Source organism: Delphinapterus leucas, chromosome 10 (genome assembly GCF_059928025.1).
Source record: "Delphinapterus leucas isolate spDelLeu-1000000601 "Yukka" chromosome 10, BTC_Dleu_Yukka2, whole genome shotgun sequence".
Taxonomy (NCBI): domain Eukaryota; kingdom Metazoa; phylum Chordata; class Mammalia; order Artiodactyla; family Monodontidae; genus Delphinapterus; species Delphinapterus leucas.
The window spans coordinates 87,343,433-87,349,754 of record NC_143138.1 but is presented as its reverse complement, the minus strand read 5'-3'; positions in this window follow the sequence as shown (position 1 = coordinate 87,349,754).

Sequence of the window (6,322 nt, the reverse complement as noted above, 5' to 3'; positions counted from 1 at the left end):
ACGAGGCTCCTAGGAGAAATACAGGGTTAGGTTCCTGTGAGCTTCTGATCACAACATTTTCATCAACCAATCAATGTGTTACGTGTGTTTCTGCTCAAGGACACGTTAGTTAGAATATGCCATTGATTCATTAGCATTGAACTTCTGACAAAAGCACTATAACTCATGCCTGAATGAAGCTTATCTAACACATATTTCCTCATAAGGCGCCCTACAGCCTTCTTGCACTTAGGAAGACCAGACAACACTTTAGCACTAAGCAAGGGTGTTGTTTAAACAGTGAAATCACCCACCACCACCAACAACAAATGCAAAAATGCAAAACTTGTCTCTGAATGACCCATGAGAAGGACACTTGTTTACAGGGTGAGAGCTGCAACGAGGAGACAGAACATCACCTTGTTCCAGGTCATTTTGGTGGACCCCAGACCCTCATTTTTCACCACTCTGCACATACTCAGAAATGACCGAAAGTGCTGTATCCATTTGGGGGTTACCAGTAAATTTTAGCATGTAGGTAAATTTGCAAGCACACGATCTGCGAATAATGTGGAGGGACTGCCCTATGCTTTTTGTTCAGTTTGCTGTGTGCGAACCCAGCCAACTCGTGGGAAAATAAGACCACATTAGGGTACCAAACAGACAACATATGTCAAAGCACTCGGACTACTACTAACAATAATAACAATACTGCATATACAGTTGACCCTTGAACAACGTGAGGGTTAGGGTCTCAAACCCTCCACCAGTTGAAAATCCACATATAATTTAGGGTGGGTCCTCCATGTCTGCGAATTCAACCAACCACAGATCATACAGTACTGTAGTATATTTACCATTGAAAACAATCCACATGTCAGTGGACCCACGCAGTTCAAACCCGTGTCGCTCAAGAGTCAACTGTACTTATGCAGCACATACAACGTCGCTTGAACTGCTCTAGGCACTTCACATATAGTAACTCATTTAAGCAGCACAACAGCCCAAAGAGGTGGTACGAGGTCTGTAATTTACGCTAAAATGCTCCCACGTAAGCATGTTCTAGCTAGTCGGAGCCCTAACACGAAAGGCCAATGCATTGCTCTAATAAAAAAGTCTGTATTTCAGAATGATTAACTGATGTCATATCAGAAGGACCACACTCCAGAGGCAGCTACTACAAAGTTTCTGTTATCTGTATTTCCATCAGCACTCAAGGCTGGGTTAATTAGCATGAGGAACGTCAGAAACAGACTCTTACTGGTGAAATTAATGGCTTGCTAAACAGCATAATAAATGTTCAAGGAAGAATCTTGACAGGCAACATTAAGGTACTCTGGCTAACATATTTTTAGGATATCTCCCCCCCTCCAACAAGGTATAAGAATCTACCAAGATCTGTGACCTGCATCCTTGGGAATGGTTCCCAAATCTCAATCCCTAAATGGTCCTGTATTTGTCCACTGTTATGGGATTTGCCCGATGCTACCTGTCAGAGCACCTCAAGTCAACCTTGTGTGAAAGGTGAAAGCCAGGAACAGCTAAAAAATGACACAGCGCGTCTCACACTCACAAAAAAAAGAGAATATGCATGTTTTCTGTTCACTTGTTACTGTTTGACTAACAAATGCCTGTGTATGTGGCGAAATTTTGTCTGAGTGCATTTTGTTATACAGTAAACCCTGATAAAGATATTATGGGAGAGTAGCTAGCCCTCACCCCCTCGAGCATCTTCAGTGGGTCTCATTATTCGTAGATGAGGATGCTGTGTCCCCAGGTCTACTAAAAGTTAGAGCCAGGACTTGTTCCCAGGCAGAGCTGGGCAGAATCTGTACTCTTAATCATTACACTGTACAGCCACTCCACCTAAAAGCAATACGTAACCTAAATCCATTGCTGCTTAGATCAATTTGACATAATCATGTGAGATACAGAGCCCCAAAAGCAGGCACATTTGCAGAAAAGGGAGAAAAAAGAGTCTTAGAGAAGAAAGACAAAGGCACCTACATGTAGAATGACAGAAACACTGCCATTAAAAGAACAGATGGGGGGAGGGTATAGCATTGACAATCTGAATACAAGTGGCTCCCAGGAGTCAGGGAATTTTCTGAGATGCTGAACTCTTTGTAGCAGCATTATTGGAAAAGTCAGCATATACTCAAACTGTTTAAAAAATGTTTTATTATATAAAAAGTAGTTGGCGTCTATACAATCAAACAGGTTTGCTTTCATAAAAGTAACCAGCAGGGCATTTAAGAGTTAGGTTTAAAGCAATTCATTACTGTGTAGAACGAATCCACACATGTGAAGTATCCCGCATCCCTGGTTTCCACCTGCTACATTCCTTTAGAGGTCCCCGATCATTATGAGGCCCCCACCAATTGCCAAAATGTTTCCTGGAGACATCAATGCACTGGAATACAAGACAAGCAATATTGCAAGTGCAGGAGGATAAAAAGGGACTACCCTGTGAAGAAATGAATGCAGAACAGTTAACCATCCTGATAAAGCTTGGCTATAAAATGTACAAGAAGACAGTAGGGTACAGTGAGATTTCCTCCCAAAATAAAGCAGGTGAGCATAGGTAGAAGTGGAGACGTCGGTGAAGGAGAGAAACAGACGAGGTTGAACAGCCTGGGCTCTGGAGGGGTTCCTCTGGGGAGGACGAGACGTGGGCTCTACATGGTGCCATAGATGGAGCACAGATGGTGGGGTGGCTTACGAACGCTGGAGAACCTCTCCCTCCATACTTCCCACAGAGTGTGTATACAATGAAGGGCCAAGGATGGGCTACAGCTATGGCCTTTGCTCACCAACACGGGAGTCATCACCTGGGTTGGTGCACCAGCCCTGACCCCCCAGGTGTCCCATTCCCACTCTGAGAAGCTGGGAGAAATCACCACTAACCAAGAGGATTCTATGCCATGGCTCAGCAAGGGTCTCCCCATGAGAAGACAGTGCCTGGAAGAGCTTTAGTCAACAAGAAGCTCCATCTCTCCCTAAGGAAGCTGGAGGCAAACGATATTTCTTGAGCTGACGATGTGAACGTTTAACGCAATCCACTTTAACAAACCTAGAAGTGCAGGCATTTAGGAAAGGAATATTTTTAGCACTGTAGGCCATGCTGAGGCAATGCAGTTGACAGAAACACTACCCAGAATCTTATATCAGCTTAAAGCTGACAAAATGACCTGACTAATGAGACCAACCAGGGTTTTGTCCAGAAAACCACAGGTGAGGAAAATGATCCTCTTTGTAGTTACAAATGGTGATGATGAAATCCCACATCTCACTGGCCGTTTGGAAAAACCTCTAATAACAAGGTAAAGATGATTTTCTCAACGTTTGGAAAGGATAAAATTTTCTATTTCCTGTGATGATTTGGGGGGGTCTAATTTACAGGCCAGATGAGACTTAGCTCTCCTACTGTTTGAAGCTCCTCAGGCACACTCAAAAAACTTGTCTGGTACTGGTAATACATAATTCATCGTCTGAAGCATAAATAAGCTAAAGAAAGGAAGAGATGAAGTTTGAAATAAAGGTTAATTGAAGAGAGGGAAAAAACAACTTGGACGTGTTGAAGTAAAAGAGAAAACCGGCTGAGGCACTTTCTACCATACGGAATAAAACAGCTGATCATTCCTTCAGGAAGAATTTACTGAGGACCCATTATGCGCTAGTGTGATCATTTAAAGGCATGGTCACAGAATTTTTTTTTGTTTTTGATACTTGGCTTAGTCCATTCAGGCTGTGGTAACAAAATACCACAGACTGGGTAGCTGAAACTGAAACTTATTTCTCACTGTTCTGTTGGCTGGAAAGTCCAACATCAAAGCACAAGCATGGCCACCTTGTGGTGAGAACCTTCTTCCCAGTTCATAGCTGAAGTCTTCTCACTCTTTCCTTACATGGTGAAAGGGGCAAGGGATCCCTGAGGGGGTCTCTTTTACAAGAGCACTAATTCTATTCATGAGGGCTCCTCTCTTACGACCTACTCACTTCCCAAATGCCCCATGCCCTAATCCCATAATCTTCAGGGGTCAGAATTTCAGGTATGAATTTGGGGAGGCACAAATGTTCAGACCAGAGTCACACTCCTCCCTCCAAAAGGGAGAACCTAATTCTCTTTCTTTTGAATGTGGGCCCAACTTAGTGAATCACTTCTAACCAGTAGAATGTGGCAGATGTGACCGTGTGTGATTTCTGAGGCTAAGTCATAAAAGACACTATCACTCCCATCTCACTCGCCCTTGGATTACACGAAGTCCCCTACATACGAACCTTCAACTTGCGAACTTTCAAAGATGCGAACTTGCGTTCTGTCAACGTCAGACATGAGTGAAATTGCAACTCGCCCTCCATCTCCTATTGCTGACGACCCTTCAGCTCTACCATCTCCCACCTCCTCTCCCTCCTCCAGCCAGTAACTCTTCTTGCCTGTTCACTCACTGCCAGCCCTGTACGCCAGCTGTTCTCCTGCACGACTGTACTTTTCAAGGTACTGTGCTATAAGATTAAAAATATTTTCTTTATTTTTTGTGTTTGATTTTTGTGTATTATTTGTGTGAAAAGAATTATAAACCTATTACACTTCAGTACTATATAGCCGATTTTGTCAGTTGGGTACCTAAACTAACTTTGTTGGACTTCCAAACAAATTGGACTTAAGAACACCCTCTCGGAACGGAACTCGTTCGTACGTAGGGGACTTACTGTATTGCTCTGAGGGAAGCCAGCTGCCATGTTGTGAGGACATTCAAACGGCCTGTGGAGAGGCCCCTGTGGGCAAGAACGGAGGCCTCTCAACAACGGCCACCAACTTGCCAGCCATGCGAGAGAGGAACCTTGAACCTGGATCCTTCAGGCCCTGCCCAGCTTTCAGAGGACTGGCGCCCCAACTGACATCCTGACTGCAACCTCACAGGTGACACGGAGCCAGAACCACCCACTGGAACCATGAGGAGAATAATGTTTACGATCGCTCTAAATGACTACTTTTGGGGTCATTTGTTATGTGTCAATAAATAACTAATACAGCTCGTTACTTTGCAAAATCCTGGCAACATCCGAGTGAAAACAGCACAGTCTCTACCAGAACAAATCTCCAGTGAACACTGTGAAGATTCAACTATGGAAAATCAACAGTAACACCACCATGTGATAAGAGCTGTAACAGGGGTATCCATCAATATGAGCATGGCTATGCTGTAGTAACAAGCAACCTAAACATTTCAGTGGCTTAACATAGCATAGCTTATTTCATTTTTATTTTAAAATTTAATTTTATTTATTTTTTTATACAGCAGGTTCTTATTAGTCATCAATTTTATACACATCAGTGTATACATGTCAATCCCAATCGCCCAATTCATCACACCACCACCACCAACCCCCACAGCTTTCCCCTCTTGATGTCCATACGTTTGTTCTCTACATCTGTGTCTCAACTTCTGCCCTGCAAACCGGTTCACCTGTACCATTTTTCTAGGTTCCATATACATGCATTAATATACAATATTTGTTTTTCCCTTTCTGACTTACTTCACTCTGTATGACAGTCTCTAGATCCATCCACATCTCAACAAATGACCCAATTTCATTCCTTTTTACGGCTGAGTAATATTCCATAGTATATATGTACCACATCTTCTTTATCCATTCATCTGTCAATGGGCATTTAGGTTGCTTCCATGACTGGGCTATTGTAAATAGTGCTACAATAAACAATGGGGTGCATGTGTCTTTTTGAATAATGGTTTTCTCTGGGTATATGCCCAGGAGTGGGATTCTGGATCATATGGTAATTCTATTTTTACTTATCTAAGGAACCTCCTTACTGTTCTCCATAGTGGCTGTATCAATTTACATTCCCACCAACAGTGCAAGAGGGTTCCCTTTTCTCCACACCCTCTCCAGCATTTGTTGTTTGTAGATTTTCTGATGATGCCCATTCTAGCTGGCGTGAGGTGATACCTCATTGTACTTTTGATTTGCGTTTCTCTAATAATTAGTGATGTCGAGCAGCTTTTCATGTGCTTCTTGGCCATCTGTATGTCTTCTTTGGAGAAATGTCTATTTAGGTCTTCTGCCCATTTTTGGATTGGGTTGTTTGTTTTTTTAAAATTGAGCTGCACGAGCCGTTTATATGTTTTGGAGATTAATCCTTTGCCCAGTGATTCCTTTGCAAATATTTTCTCCCATTCTGAGGGTTGTCTTTTCATCTTGTTTATGGTTTCTTTGCTGTGCAAAAGCTTTTAAGTTTCATTAGGTCCCATTTGTTTATTTTTGTTTTTATTCCCATTTCTCTAGGAGGTGGATCAAAAAACCTCTTTCTGTGATTTAT